General features: G+C 40.8%; 1 protein-coding gene across 1 annotated transcript in view; it reads left to right on the top strand.

Moving 5' to 3' along the window:
• The window catches only part of FSTL4 (follistatin like 4), a 488,847-nt gene that overhangs the window by 289,012 nt on the left and 182,703 nt on the right, over positions 1-17,132 (top strand). The window lies entirely within an intron of this gene.

The following is a 17,132-nucleotide window of genomic DNA, read 5'->3' as shown; positions in this document are numbered from 1 at the left end:
GCCTGAGAGGTGATGGTGGTTGGTAATTGTGTTGGTTAACGGAGGTGATTACAGCTGGTATAAAGAATTGTAAATGTACCCCACTACACACCTATTGCTTCAGGGATTATGATCATGAATGTTAAGGACATGCAGAGAAGAGGAAACTTGAGCAATAAGACCACTGGTTGTTAAGGAGTGAACTAAGCAATATTTGTGAGCAGGGGTTTCTTGTACAAATTTCACTTGTTCTAATCTTATTTTTGTAATATATTTGTTTTAATATGTTTGTTTTAATAACGTACCTTATAAGGTGCCATCCTTCTTCAAGAGGGGCACAAACTTTCATTTTCTCTATGAGCTTTTCTACAAGAAGCATGATGGGGGGTTTAAATAATGTTGTGACCCTCTAGTTTTGCTTCTGTTTTTAAACATTGCCTTTGATGAGTTGTTTTAGAGCAGGGTAATTGTGGTATTATTACTCGTGCTTAAAGAAAGTCCTGTTTCCATCAGTGTATTTAGCAGAAAAGAAACTCTTTGTATAGAGCTGAGACCCCAATTCTGCGACAAATCCTGAAATAGATACAGTGAATTAACTGCCCTTTGTAAAAAAAAAAAAAAAAAAAAGTCTATATTTTGTTTGTGATGAATGGTTTTATTTTTAAATGGGCAAATTGTTATCTACTTATACCTACACTGAAAATATGGGAGAAAGAGCAGTGTAAGTGGTGAAAGAATATAATGTCTGTCCCCATTCCAGTTTGGCGAATGAGCTGTTGATGGAATGTGTAGAACACTTGTCAGTGGAAGATTGCTTTAGTAATGGCTTTGATTGTTGGTTTATTTTGGTGTTTCACTCTTACTGGCAGTATTATGTAGACCTCTCATGCTATTTTGTGCTGTCCACAAGAAACAGTTTAGCAGTGATATTTAATTCCCACTTGACTACTAATGGAGATTTGATCCGAGACATATGGGTGACACATGGTTTGCTCTGATACCTGCCCCAGGGTGCTTCATGGTGACACCAGACCTGTAGTAGAAAAATAGTCAGTGGGGGATGGATAAAGCACCCCTTCCTTGCTTCTCTTCCTCTCTCAAATTCCCTCTTTTTTGAAGTTCCTTTAAAAGAAAGAAGAAAGAAGAAAGACGAGGAGGAGGAGGAGGAGGAGATTGACAGAATTTATATACCACACAACAGCCAAAGCTCTCTGGGTGGTTTACAAAGATTAAAACCCTAAAAATACAATTGTGGTCTACACATCTACATCTAATGTCTCCTTATCCCTTGTCCCAAATGCTACAATATTGGTTTTCCATGTATATATTCTCTCAGATGTTCATGTCGCATTCATATCTGCCAACTTCAGGTGTGATAGCTTACCTTGACACAGAATATTGCCTTAAGACAAATATAACCCTGCTTTACACACCTGCTATTAGATAAGGAAAATGTAATTTTGTTGAGCAGTTCTGAATTTCTAAAGCGATAGACAATACCGGCTCCAGGCATTTGAGGGCCCTTGTGCCAGTTACCCTCAATGCTCCTTTTATCAATATAATGTAAATTTCATGTGTCAAGTACCAAAATGTGCTACTGAGCATGCTCAGGAGTGCCCAGGCTTCACAAATAAGACTTACACAATCTCTGCTATCACTGGCCAGTCCTTCTCACTTCTGGCTCCCTTGCTCCACCATTGCAATGGTAAATTTGCTTGGTGAGAGGCTGGGGCAACCTGCAGAGGCAAGCTCAACATAAAGCCCAGGGATGAGCTCAATTTTTTTTTCTGGGAGAACTCTTGGAAAGACCCCACATTTTTCTGATAGATCTTTGAGAAAGCTCTGCAGCATGGGTGTGGAAACAAACTCATTATGAGGCGAGTCAGGAAAACTCTCTCACACTAGTACAGATATTGCCTTATGGGTGCTGCCTCTAGAGGAGATTGTCAACAAAAGCATTTCCAACAGGATTTGGAACTTATGAATAAATACAATTTTCATTCAGAAAATACTATTTTGTATAAAAAAATAATCTGCTTTTAGACATTTTGAAGTCGTATGATACGGGCAATTACGCTTCCTCTGATGTTTGGAACTCAGGAATAAAGTGAACATTTTCTTTTTACACCAGACTTACATGGGAAGTTACATTTTTCTTCAAGAATTCTCTGCTGCCTAATGTTTGTCAATGAAGAGGAAATTCTGAAATAGTACTTTTCTTGTCCAATAACTTTTTCCCCCTCTTAAAGGCGATAGAAAATAAGGGGAAATTTCTGTTTTATATACCTATTAGAATATATATATATATATATATATATATATATATAGAGAGAGAGAGAGAGAGAGAGAGAGAGAGAGAGAGAGAGATGGATTGGGGGAAATATAGAACTTGATTATCACATTGGGTCTGTTTTGCTCTGTGGATTCATTGCATACTGCCTGGATTAATAGATATGTAATAAAGCATAAAGCCTTGTGTGTTAAGTATGCTATAAAGTGAATTAACCTTGCCATAAAGACTTGACATGCAGTTACCAGGGAGCATATTTGGATCAATGCATTCTCAAAGTCACAGGAAATATAAAATAAATTCCAACAGGCCTTTGAATGTATTTGTGGCTCATTGATTTTTAAATAGGCAATGAAATCTGAGACAGGTGCAAAAAATTACAGAGAGACCCAAATTAGCAAGAAAAGTTTAAAATTATAGGATACTTAAACACATGCAAGTCCATAATCTATTGCCAAAGTATATGAGATATATCCCAGCATAACCACAGGAGATCTGTTTCTGAACTATTTTCTTCCTCAGCCATTTAGGTAGATATTTACAATGTCGAGCAGATGACCAGAGCTCATTGGAAATGACACATCTGTATGCAACTAGAAAACAAACCATGTTTGTTTGTTGGTGGATTGCAGGCTGCAACTCTTGACAGTTCATGAAAGGCTGCAGGGAGGTTGTGGGTAGTGATGGGCAAGCTTCCCCCAGCTTGAATTGAATATACTCAAAGAAATTGGTGAACTGGCTTATTGCTGTGCCAGTCCAAATAGAGGGTTTCATCCAATATCACATGGACAGTGTTTCATTTGCACAAAGAAGAATTCCCCTGTATAGATGTGGTGTAAACCAATGTCTATTTAATGTTAAAATACAGCCTCCCCCACCCCAGCACCGTCCAACTGTATTGGACTATCCTCTCCCCGCATCATATATGGTCACTGGGAGTTATGGTCCAATATATCTGAAGGGCACAAAGTTTGAAAAGGCTACAAAATTATGATGCTGATCAGCTGTTAATAAATCACAACTGAAGACATCAGGTCTGATCATGACACCTCCACCACCCTCCCTCCCTTCCTCCCTTCTTTCCAATCTTTCCTCAAGATCCATATTTATGTGAAGGCTTTGCCACAAGGCCCCAGTTCCCATGCCTGTGAGCCCACGTTTATGTAACAGAATTACACATTCTTCCCCTGTTTATCCTACTTCCATTATCCTCCCCTTTCCCCCTCCGTCAGATTTTAAACTGTAACTGAGTTCCACTATTGTCCTTAGCTGAGATTGGTTAAATTAGTATTGGACTGGTATTTTCATCCAATATGATTGTGGAAATATTTGTGAGGATGGGTGAAAAATAAATGTCTCTTGAAAATTGGGAGGAAGGGGGTGAAATGACCTTGATGGACTTTGGTGGGAGGATAGATGGCAGGCTTACCTTACAAGGTGGTAGTGGTGGTAGCAAGATGTGGCCAAGAGGTGTGTGTTCCTTTATTACCTTTAAAAAAGTGTTGCAGTAGCTCCTGAACCACTGTTGTGATGATCTCTTGTTTTCATCCGTGCTGTATGGGAGTCAGGTTGGACTGGCTTACCTTTAAACAAAGTGCCTGAATGAGGTGTTCTTAGTTGTTGTTGTTTTATTAAACTTTTAAAAATATCACAGCATTTCCCCCTTAAAGCTGTCACAAAAACTCACATGATAGTAAGATTGACAGATCAGTTCATCCCTAGTAGATATCATTACAGTGGCTTAAAGTCAACTATGAAGCTTAAAAAAATACCCCCCCCAACTTGGTGACCTCATTTACAGGTATGTCAAACCCCCCCCCCCCCCATACACACACAGAAGAGGAGAAATAATGAAAGTATCATGGAGGTGGCTTCGGAGTCACCACAATTCTTTTTTAAAGAAATTAAATAAAAGAATGCACACCCTAGCACCTCAAGCTAAAAACCTAAGATAACCCCCTGAAAACTTGGGAGTAATGTTTCACCCTCCCACCAAAGAAGCAGACATTTCCCTGCATATTCCTGAGGGAGTGTGTGGTTATTTTGGGGACAGCATTATTTCAACAGGTTGTAAACAGCCAGTTGCAAATACATATATAGCGATTAACACTTGTTTCACGTAAGCAGATAGGAATTTTTTTTTAAAAGGAAATTATAGAAATGGATTCCATCCCCACCCCCAGTATGGGGATGTGCCACCAATGACTTATAGTAATATGCATATGCAGATAGATTAGCCAAAATATTTGTAATTAGTATAAATGGTTTGCATTAAAATGTTGAATGGTGCTATTGAACTTCAGAATAGATTGATCACTCTGTTCTAAATATGTATTTTGATTTTACCTTTCTGAATTGAATGTTATTGTGTTGATCCTTTAAGATTGTTTTCTGGAAGTGCCTCATTTCTTAAATAATCATCAGTGTAAAGCCAAATGACTTAATTTCTTTCTTGATCATGTGTAAATAACAGAACAGTGGTGTAGTAAAGTGCATGGCATGACAAGCACATTTGAGATATTGTTGGCTTTGATTAATGAAAGGTGTTAGACAGTGATGGCTCAAGGGCACCATTAACCAAGAATTATAGTTTTACTGTCTCAAGATGCCTACATCCCAGTAACTATAAGCTAACAGGCACATTTTCTCACTTGAGGCCTCATTGCTCAGCAGCAAATTTACCTAGAAGTAAATCAAATTAAATGAATGGAACTGCTTCTGACAAAACATAGAATCATAGAGGAGATACAGTAACTCATAGCTGAAAGTGTGAACTGCTTTTATGGAAAACCATTGAGTCTGTGAGTTGCGATGGGAGAAAACTTGCTTGCATTTTGGTAGCAATGGATCAAACTCATCTTTCTCAATAAATCTGCAAACTAGAGTGCAATTATCCTTTGGTTTTTGAGGCAGTACTATGATCACAAAATGCATGCAATAGTGAGTAAATTGGGTGGGGGGAACCATGCAAAAGTTTATTAGGGGAATTTGCTTGCAGAAAATGTGTATATTAGGAAAATGTAGATAATTCTTTACCTGCACAAAAAGTTCACAAAAATATGTATCAATTTTTGTGCAGGTTTTTTAAAGATCATTCCTAATTTGATGTGGAAATGGGATGTGCTTTTAAAAAATGCAAACATTATAGAAAGCAAAAAAGAAAGATTTGGGGACGGTGTAAAAGCCGGAACGGAACGGAACAGGCCGGAACAGCCCCATTATATTAAAAAACCATACCAAAAACAGTGGCATGTGTTAGCAACACTTGAGAACAATATTTTAGGACTAAAACCATACCAATATTATATCACTATTAACCCCAAAACTCCCAAAACGACGTCCGGAACAGAATGGGATGGCCGGAACGGCCACTAGGGAATGAGCGATACCAACCAAACTCACCAGTCATGCATAACTAAATGGCAGGGATGCAATAAGCCACAAAAGTTGCCCCGAAACCACGTTCAGATACCCGTTCCGGGCAAAAACGCGTATTGCGCAAAACGGACCGTAACGGCAGCTTCCCAATGAGATAAGTGAACCAAACTCACCAGATGCACATAACTAGGTGGGACAAATATAGAAAGCTCCAAAAGTTGCCCCGAAACCACGTTCAGATACCCGTTCCGGGCAAAAACGTGTATTGCGCAAAACGGGCCGTAACGGCAGCTTCCCAATGAGGTAAGTGAACCAAACTCACCAGATGCACTTGACAAGGTGGGGCAAATATAGAAAGCTCCAAAAGTTGCCCCAAAACCACGTTCAGATACCCGTTCCGGGCAAAAACGCGTATTGCGCAAAACCGGCCGTAACGGCAGCTTCCCAATGAGATAAGTGAGCCAAACTCACCAGATGCACTTGACAAGGTGGGGCAAATATAGAAAGCTCCAAAAGTTGCCCCGAAACCACGTTCAGATACCCGTTCCGGGCAAAAACGCGTATTGCACAAAAACGGCCGTAACTGCAGCTTCCCAATGAGGTAAGTGAACCAAACTCACCAGATGCACATGACAAGGTGGGACAAATATAGAAAGCTCCAAAAGTTGCCCCGAAACCACGTTCAGATACCCGTTCCGGGCAAAAACGTGTATTGCGCAAAACGGGCCGTAACGGCAGCTTCCCTATGAGGTAAGTGAACCAAACTCACCAGATGCACTTGACAAGGTGGGACAAATATAGAAAGCTCCAAAAGTTGCCCCGAAACCACGTTCAGATACCCGTTCCGGGCAAAAACGCGTATTGCGCAAAAACGGCCATAACGGCAGCTTCCCAATGAGATAAGTGAACCAAACTCACCAGATGCACATGACAAGGTGGGACAAATATAGAAAGCTCTAAAAGTTGCCCCGAAACCACGTTCAGATAACCCGTTCCGGGCAAAAACACGTATTGCGCAAAACCGGCCGTAACGGCAGCTTCCCAATGAGGTAAGTGAACCAAACTCACCAGATGCACATGACAAGGTGGGACAAATATAGAACACTCCAAAAGTTGCCTCAAAACCACGTTCAGATACCCGTTCCGGGCAAAAAAAGTGCTTTCTATATTTGTCCCACCTTGTCATGTGGATCTGGTGAGTTTGGTTCACTTATCTCATTGGGAAGCTGCCGTTACGGCCCGTTTTTGCGCAATACGCGTTTTTGCCCGGAACGGGTATCTGAACGTGGTTTCGGGGCAACTTTTGGAGCTTTCCATATTTTCCCCATCTAGTTATGTGCATCTGGTGAGTTTGGCTCACTTATCTCATTGGGAAGCTGCCGTTACGGCCCATTTTGCGGAATACGCTTTTTTGCCCGGAACGGGTATCTGAACGTGGTTTCGGGGCAACTTTTGGAGCTTTCCATATTTTCCCCACCTAGTTATGTGCATCTGATGAGTTTGGCTCACTTATCTCATTGGGAAGCTGCCGTTACGGCCCATTTTGCGGAATACGTGTTTTTTGCCCGGAACGGGTATCTGAACGTGGTTTGGGGGCAACTTTTGGAGCTTTCTATATTTGTCCCACCTAGTTATGTGCATCTGGTGAGTTTGGTTCACTTATCTCATTGGGAAGCTGCCGTTACGGCCGGTTTTGCGCAATACGCGTTTTTGCCCGGAACGGGTATCTGAACGTGGTTTCGGGGCAACTTTTGGAGCTTTCTATATTTGTCCCACCTTGTCATGTGCATCTGGTGAGTTTGGTTCACTTATCTCATTGGGAAGCTGCCGTTACAGCCGTTTTTGCGCAATATGCGTTTTTGCCCGGAACGGGTATCTGAACGTGGTTTCGGGGCAACTTTTGGAGCTTTCTATATTTGTCCCACCTTGTCATGTGCATCTGGTGAGTTTGGTTCACTTATCTCATTGGGAAGCTGCCGTTACAGCCGTTTTTGCGCAATATGCGTTTTTGCCCGGAACGGGTATCAGAACGTGGTTTCGGGGCAACTTTTGGAGCTTTCTATATTTGTCCCACCTTGTCATGTGCATCTGGTGAGTTTGGTTCACTTATCTCATTGGGAAGCTGCCGTTACGGTCCGTTTTGCGCAATACACGTTTTTGCCCAGAACGGGTATCTGAACGTGGTTTCGGGGCAACTTTTGGAGCTTTCTATATTTGCCCCATCTAGTTATGTGCATCTGGTGAGTTTGGCTCACTTATCTCATTGGGAAGCTGCCGTTACGGCCCATTTTGCGGAATACGCTTTTTTGCCCGGAACGGGTATCTGAACGTGGTTTCGGGGCAACTTTTGGAGCTTTCCATATTTTCCCCACCTAGTTATGTGCATCTGATGAGTTTGGCTCACTTATCTCATTGGGAAGCTGCCGTTACGGCCCATTTTGCGGAATACGTGTTTTTGCCCGGAACGGGTATCTGAACGTGGTTTGGGGGCAACTTTTGGAGCTTTCTATATTTGCCCCACCTTGTCAAGTGCATCTGGTGAGTTTGGTTCACTTATCTCATTGGGAAGCTGCCGTTACGGTCCGTTTTGCGCAATACACGTTTTTGCCCGGAACGGGTATCTGAACGTGGTTTCGGGGCAACTTTTGGAGCTTTCTATATTTGCCCCACCTTGTCAAGTGCATCTGGTGAGTTTGGTTCACTTATCTCATTGGGAAGCTGCCGTTACAGCCGGTTTTGCGCAATACACGTTTTTGCCCGGAACGGGTATCTGAACGTGGTTTCGGGGCAACTTTTGGAGCTTTCTATATTTGTCCCACCTTGTCATGTGCATCTGGTGAGTTTGGTTCACTTATCTCATTGGGAAGCTGCCGTTACAGCCGGTTTTGCGCAATACGCGTTTTTGCCCGGAACGGGTATCTGAACGTGGTTTCGGGGCAACTTTTGGAGCTTTCTATATTTGTCCCACCTTGTCATGTGCATCTGGTGAGTTTGGTTCACTTATCTCATTGGGAAGCTGCCGTTACAGCCGTTTTTGCGCAATATGCGTTTTTGCCCGGAACGGGTATCAGAACGTGGTTTCGGGGCAACTTTTGGAGCTTTCTATATTTGTCCCACCTTGTCATGTGCATCTGGTGAGTTTGGTTCACTTATCTCATTGGGAAGCTGCCGTTACGGTCCGTTTTGCGCAATACACGTTTTTGCCCAGAACGGGTATCTGAACGTGGTTTCGGGGCAACTTTTGGAGCTTTCTATATTTGCCCCATCTAGTTATGTGCATCTGGTGAGTTTGGCTCACTTATCTCATTGGGAAGCTGCCGTTACGGCCCATTTTGCGGAATACGCTTTTTTGCCCGGAACGGGTATCTGAACGTGGTTTCGGGGCAACTTTTGGAGCTTTCCATATTTTCCCCACCTAGTTATGTGCATCTGATGAGTTTGGCTCACTTATCTCATTGGGAAGCTGCCGTTACGGCCCATTTTGCGGAATACGTGTTTTTGCCCGGAACGGGTATCTGAACGTGGTTTGGGGGCAACTTTTGGAGCTTTCTATATTTGCCCCACCTTGTCAAGTGCATCTGGTGAGTTTGGTTCACTTATCTCATTGGGAAGCTGCCGTTACGGTCCGTTTTGCGCAATACACGTTTTTGCCCGGAACGGGTATCTGAACGTGGTTTCGGGGCAACTTTTGGAGCTTTCTATATTTGCCCCACCTTGTCAAGTGCATCTGGTGAGTTTGGTTCACTTACCTCATTGGGAAGCTGCCGTTACGGCCCGTTTTGCGCAATACACGTTTTTGCCCGGAACGGGTATCTGAACGTGGTTTCAGGGCAACTTTTGTGGCTTATTGCATCCCTGCCATTTAGTTATGCATGACTGGTGAGTTTGGTTGTTATCGCTCGTTCCCTAGTGGCCGTTCCGGCCATCCCATTCTGTTCCGGACGTCGTTTTGGGAGTTTGGGGGTTAATAGTGATATAATATTGGTATGGTTTTAATCCTAAAATATTGTTCTCAAGTGTTGCTAACACATGCCACTGTTTTTGGTATGGTTTTTTAATATAATGGGGCTGTTCCGGCCTGTTCCGTTCCGTTCCGGCTTTTACACCGTCCCAAAGATTTGTCCATCTCTAGAGGTGAGGTGATATGAAAGTTTGATCAGTGATTGCCATTTCTTACATGCAAGTCATCACTATGTCTGGTAGTCATCAAGCGATGAATGTGCATATGTGACTCAGCCATTGGGGCTAATAAGGTGCTACCCTGGCAGTTTTCAACATGCAATGACCCAATAAACAATGAACAAATAGAAATAAGAGCAACTCTGGATAAGCCAGAGTAAAGTGATCCCAATTAATTGGCATGGAAGCAATCTAGTAATTTGGAAGCTCACAGCCCAGCTGAGTAGGACTTTAAATATACTCAGATGACTGCTTTTGAATTGATCTTTTGGAATGAAATCTGACTGGAGGTCATTAAAATTAGGCAAGTCACTTCTGGCTTTACCTTTATGTCATCTCCTAATGAGACAGTGAAGGAGGGGGAAGTTGGCAGATGTGATATTCTGGCTGGGGGAAAATAATGCTATCTTCTAGTGCTATATAATATAATCAATATGGGCAGGTCAATTAGCAAAACAAATGTGTCAAAGAGAAGGAAAACATGTATTCAATCACAATGATTCTGTCTTGTCAACAGAGTGTGAATTAATAACATGCCATTAACATTGAAGTTAAAGTCTCTGTAAATTATAATTCACTGCTCATTAGAGTTCTCCAAAATGACATTCATTTATGACAGCTTGGCTTAGCATTGTATCAGCCTTCAGGACAATATAATAGAGCCCCTCAAAAGTACACTGATTTAAGAAGCAATCCCACGAGAGTGTCTGCTCAACCACAATTTATTTTTTGGAGATCTCTTTATTGTGGCTGCTAATAGCATCACGGTGTGCTCACCCATAGGACAGTTCTGTTCCTTTTCTGTATTAATCTGATTTTTAAAAAAATAAATTAAAATAAACACAAGCATTTGTAGTTAAATACATATTTGATTAGCCATTTTGTAAGTTATTTTCTCTTAAAATACACATTTCAAAAGATATTTTTATACTTTTTGTTTTGAGCGAAGAACTACCCTGCCACATTCAGAGATGTGCAGAAACTGATGGAGAACTAGCTAAGGTTGGGAGGGCAGCCTCCACTGGTGCCAATGGATACTTACCTCTCAATGGAAATAACACCTTGTGGGGAGGTGATGGACCACAAAAAGGGAGGGGGAAGGTTGCCCTCTTCTTTACCACTCCTTAGGTCCCAATATTGATCCACCCTGCACCATGGTTGCAAGTTACATTTAAAAACATGTGCATTCATGCAATTGACATCATGTCCAGTTTATTGTGAAGTGTGCATTAATTAAGCCATATTACTGCTAAACCTTTCACAGGTGTGCAGACCACACTGATGGATTCTACGGCAACACATTATAATGTATTTGTTTTATTTTGTTCTGTACAGCACCATGAACGTTGATGGCACTATATAAATAAATAATAATAATAATAATAAATAATAGTTCATAGCTCTGGTGCATTTCCTGAGAGCTTTAGGGAACCCAATCTAGTTTCATTCAGTGTATACGTTTGGTACTAAACAACTAGATAGATAATTTTCTTCCCCATGAAAGGGATCTTTTACATACACATATACACATCTCATATTTATCTACTTTTCTGATATAATATTAACAAATGTATGTATTCTAGCCATTCATATTCATTCTCGGTTTTCTATTTGTACGAATATGAAGCCATTCTTTGTCTTCGCATACATATTTGCTTTAGTTACATTAAAAGAAACACACCATCTACAAAAAACACCAAGTCTGCTTCTCAAGTCTAGAAAACATAAAGCACTGAGCTTTATGTTCTAACAGTGCAATCCTATATATGTCTACTCAAATGTAAGTTCTACTGGCTTCAATGAAACTTACTCCTATGTAATGTGTACAGCTTTACCACCTGTCATGGCCCCAAAGTATTCACCAATTGGATGCTATGCTTTAGCCATCAGGCTTTTATCATTGCAGCATGTGGTCTTCTTTCATGCTCTGGCAGTTTTTAGTGCCAAAGTAGGAAATAATTCATTAGTTTACCAACATTGATTTGTTTCTCCTGTGAGCTGTGTTACAGCTACACTTCAAAGATGCCTTAGCAAGCAAGGGAGTTTCAGTCCCCCTCATCAGACTGAGGCAATGTTGAAAGATGATACTTAAAACTCCTGAGGGAAGAAATGAAGTTTCCTTCAAAGTGACTGAAGCAATTGCCTTTGAGCTATGTTTGCCTCAAAAAATATACTCTGAAACATTATTAAACAGCCTGTTTATTCAATGCCTCCCAGAAGAATGAATTATAAGCATTCAGTGTGATAACCCTGTACTCTGTTGATGCAGAAGGGTGGGGGAGGAAGGTCCAACCAACTTGAACATAAGAGCACTTGGTAAATGGCTTCAGATGTGCGCAACTTCAGTGCTGTTTGAAACCACACTTTGATATTTTGTTAATTTGGTATATTCTCCATATATAATCCTTGATGTAGCATGAAGAGCAATCATCACATGATGACCAAACACACATGCATGTGTTAGATAAAAATTCAAAAGAGGAAGTAAAATCATCTTCAGTACCTTAGATCTGTTTCCATCCTTTTCTCTATGCCTGAGCCCCAATATCTTAGCTCAGTAGCCCTTTCATTGCTCTGCAGAAGAGGAGAGTTTTGTTTGTTTCCCATGTAATTGTGGAATAAGGAAGCAGGCAGATATGTATTCTGGCAGCATTCTTAATTGTAAACCAAAGTATTTGTGCTACATACAGATATTATGGTGGAATCTCCTCTGGGAGGTTTGCAGCAGAGTCTGGGTGAACTTCTGTCTTGGATGATTTAGTTCCAGTGAATTTGCACGGCACAGGAGACTAGATTAGTTAACCCGGGTCCTTTCATGTTGTATAATTTTGTAGCTTTGATCCATGAATAGAAATTTCTTACTCTCCTCTAGCAACTGTGAAGTTGCAGGAAATATCATTTATCATCTAGACCAGATATTAATCAATGCCCAGGAAATGTGGGATTTTGTGGAACACATTTGTCATTATTGGTTATTTCGTTGCAATTTGAAGACCCAAAAAGAATGTTTCTTGTTTGTCTGGCATTCCAATGTGAAACTTATTTTTCACTAAATGAAATAAATATAAATATTAGAATAATTAGAACCTCACAACTAGGGCTGTGCACTGCAAAGGCACCAAATCTGAGCTGAGGAGGCTCGGATTCGGTGCCTCGGCTCAGTTCTGAGGCAGTTCTGGCTTAGCCAAGGTGCCCTGAAGCCAATCAGCTCTGAAGCTTCAGGTCACCTTGGGCCAATTTGAAGCAGCACTGGGCAGGCCTTACCTGCTGCCTCCGCCTCACTTCTGCTGGCTTCCGTCGCCAGCGACGCAGGTAAAAATAACCAGGCCGCACGCAATTTTAAGATATCGTACTTAAATAACTAATAACATAGAAGTTATTAGTACTTCTGTGGCCATCATAGTTTGTAGCCATAGAGGTACAGCCCTACTCACAACTACAGCAAACATGGTATTCTCTGAATAACTGGGGGGGGGGGGGGGTTGCAAGGAAAAACCTAACAAGTTTTCTAAAGTCATTTGGGAGAACATAACAGCCCTTTCCTGATCTTGACTATCTAATAGTGCAATCTTGTGCATGTTCACTTAGAAGAAAAACCCATTGTGTTCAATGGAACTTACTCTTTATTAAGTGTATTTAGGATTGGAGTCTTAAACATCTACTTTTTTCTCATGAGGACTCCTGGAAAATAGAATGAAGGGCCTGATGAGTCATGGCTGGTGTGATGGTCAGTGGTTACAAACTAATGTGTCTAAATGCACAAAATGTTGCCAACATATAATTGTGTGAATAAACTTTGAGGCCATTAAATTAGGGAAATGAAGTTGGACTGATCTTCAAAGTTCTGATCCATCATGCACAGAGCAAATACTAAAAGATTATTGCAGCTTACCAGGATTAGCTCCAACTTGTGGCATTCTGGAGAGTGAAAGAGTTTCATCAAATAATTATTCCAACAGATTTATCTGGGGTGTTTATATTTACAAGACTTTTTTTTTATAATCATAATACTTTACCAAAAAAAATGTTAAAAATATATATTTTCAACAGTGTGGTTATATGGCAAATACGTTTTTAGGATATTAATCTTGCTGTTTTCCAATTGTAACACTTCAGTTACCAGCTGTAATACAGAATGGTTGCAGAAAATGAATTTAGGTAATTACATCTTGCAATGGAAATCTCGGCATACAATTCGCAAAGAAAATATATTGGATTGTATCCAGAGTTAGTCCTAATTAGAGTAGACCTACTGAACTGAATGGGCCTTAAGTGGGACTAATATTGAATACATGCCATTGAATATAACCCAATGAGACTTTGTTCCCATGAGAATGTACATCTATGCTGGGACTATACCTCACATTCAGATAATTGCCAGAATACTGCCCTGTACAAAAAAGAAATCCCTGCACATTAAAAACTAGATGACAGGGAGAAGATTTCTGTGTCTTTTATTTGATTTATTTGATTTGTACCCTGAGTTCCTACCAAGAAAAATGGCACTCAAGGTAGCTTATTATCACAAAGAAAAAAACCCACACAAATGCATTTAAACACAATTAAAAATACAACAATAACAAAATAAAAACTGTATCCAACCCTCCACCCAAGCTGTGTATGGCTTTATAGATCATAACCAGCATTTTTAATTCTTCCCGAAAACAGACCAGTAGTTGTAACAAGGGAGCTGGGTGCTCCCTGTAATTGGCTAGAGTCAACAGTCTGCCTGCAGCATTCTGGAGCAGCTGAAGTTTCTGAACAGTTTTCAAAGGCAGCCCCCCACACAGCATGTTACAGTAGTCCAAATGGGATGTAACTAAGGCATGTGTGACAGTGGCAAGATCAGACATCTCTAGGAATGGGTGCAGTTGGAACATCCGCTGTGGCACCCCGGTTGTGGAACGAGCTCCCCAGAGAGGTCCGCTTGGCGCCTACACTGTACTGCTTTCATCGCCAGCTGAAGACCTTTTTATTCACTCAGTATTTTAACACTTAATTTTAACTTAAATTTAAATTTTACTGTTTTAACTCTGTATTTTAATCCTATATCAACTTTGCTGTGTGGTTTTATCCTGGTTGCGCTTTTTATACTGTATTTCGTAATTGTGTTTTAAACTGTTGGGTGTTTTACTGTGGTTTTAATTTTTGTGAACCGCCCAGAGAGCTTCGGCTATTGGGCGGTATACAAATGTAATAAATAAATAAATAAATAAATAAATTAGCCTCAGCTGCGCAAATGCATTCCTAGCCACTGCTGGCCATCCAGGTTCAAGGCTGAATCCAGCAGTACACCCAAACTCCCCTGAGAAAGGGGAGTGTAACCCAGCACAGGTTGAATCTCTTTTCCCTGATCTGCCTTTTGACGAACCAGAAGCTCTGAAAACCACTGTTCTACACGAGCAGAAGTTGGCCTAATAAAAACTATGGTGTTATTTATTTCATATTCTTCTGCTAATTTGTAAACTAAACAGCATGATTTGTCTCTAATTCATTGTCTTTCTTGAGAGAGAGAGAGATGTAATTGGCTACCCATGAAATGGGGGAAAGGAAGCAACTGAAAGAAATGACCATCTGCCAATCTGTTCAAGCATATGATGCCATATTTCCAAAGCCAATTCTTCAATTCCAGCCAGCACATTTTCCATCTGAATGCATGAATTGTGTATGTCTCATGTTCAGGCAGCCTGACAAATGCAGTCATAAAGAGACTGATATCTTAAACCAAAGTCTGATTCTGTACCATGATTCTGTACCATGTGCGATGGACACATTCATGTAACATTACTATGAGCTTATTACTTGAAAAATGCATTTGGTGGTGGTGGTGGTGGTGGTGGTGGTGAGAGGGGAAATGGTAAAGCAACTTGCAGGCTTAACATGATTTGCATAGGTGTTTTTGCCCCCCCCCCCCAGCTGAAGGAATAATTTGCTGGGAAAAGGCATAGTCACTTTCATGACAGATGATAAGCATGAGATCACTGTCCTAATTAGTCACAAGGATTGCAAGAGTATGAAGTACTTTCATCAGCTAGCATTAAAGAACCTAAAGAAAGGAAAGGAAAAATAAGTAGCGATGTTAAAAAGAAAAGTGAAGGAAACTCCCAAGATTTTTTTAAAAAAAGTCTTAACCATCAGTGTATGAAGTGTGAAAGGTGCATCAAAATGGGGGGGAAATAGAAGGGGGGAAAACAGATCACAAAGGTTTAATCTTCTTTCTGTTTTTCATTTCCATGCATCACAGGGTTTCTGTTTTATACGAAACATACAGTATAACTAGGGTGACCATATTTTAGAATATTAGTCCACCCAAACATGTCCTTGGTCATGTGTCTGATTTCACAGCACACAATCAAGACAAACCTGTTCTACATAACATCTTAATGTTAAAATCACTGGAATAAAGAACAAGTGAGACATTCAATGTATCTGAAATTAACTTCACTCATTTCTACTTCTGTAGCTTTTTGCTGTACTTTGAAGCTTTTGCTATACTGGGGCCTTAGCTAGATCTAAGGTTTATCCCAGGATCGTCCCGGGGTCATCCCTGTTCATGTAAATGACACACAGGATATTCCGGGAGCAGGCAGGGATGGCCCCGGGATGATCCTGAGATAAACCTTAGGTCTAGCTAAGGCCTCTGTGTGATACAGGGCATGTCTAGGCCAAGTGGGGTGGAGGGGGAGGATCTCACAATATGCTGATCACGAGATCCTTCCCCTCAGTTGAAGCAGAACAAAACACTTTGAAAAAGGTTTGAAAACTGTATATGTGTCCTGGGGCCCAACAGTTGTCACTACTGTTATAAACCATTTTAAAACAGTAGGGTAGATCCTGCCAAGCACACTTTTAAAAATCATCACCATTGTCACCATGCTCTCCCAACTTCCATGTTAACAGCAGAAAGCTTATCATGTGGAATTATGTTATTCTTTCATCAAACCATTTTTCAGAAGGGTTAGGGTCTTCCCACACCATTAATACAGCTGTGCCACAAATTAATATTTGTTCCTCATTTGATGCACACCGTCTGCATGGCTTCCATCAAGACAGAACCCCCACTGCTGCCTCACATTATTCCAGCACTCAAGTCAAAATTTGATATCAGGATATTTGGAAAGTAATAGCACACAAATAGAATTTGGCATATAATATGTGGAATATTTTTTCATTCAGCATAACTCTTTCGCTCCTACACTTATCCTTTCGAAAGTTTGCAAACTTTATCCTTTCCAACAGGGCAACTATGTCTATAGGTTTCATCAGTTGTGTGTTTGGGGTGGGTGGGTGGAATAAGTTATCAGAA

Source organism: Elgaria multicarinata, chromosome 3 (assembly GCF_023053635.1).
Source record: "Elgaria multicarinata webbii isolate HBS135686 ecotype San Diego chromosome 3, rElgMul1.1.pri, whole genome shotgun sequence".
NCBI lineage: Eukaryota > Metazoa > Chordata > Lepidosauria > Squamata > Anguidae > Elgaria > Elgaria multicarinata.
This window is presented reverse-complemented; position numbering and strand designations above follow the sequence as displayed.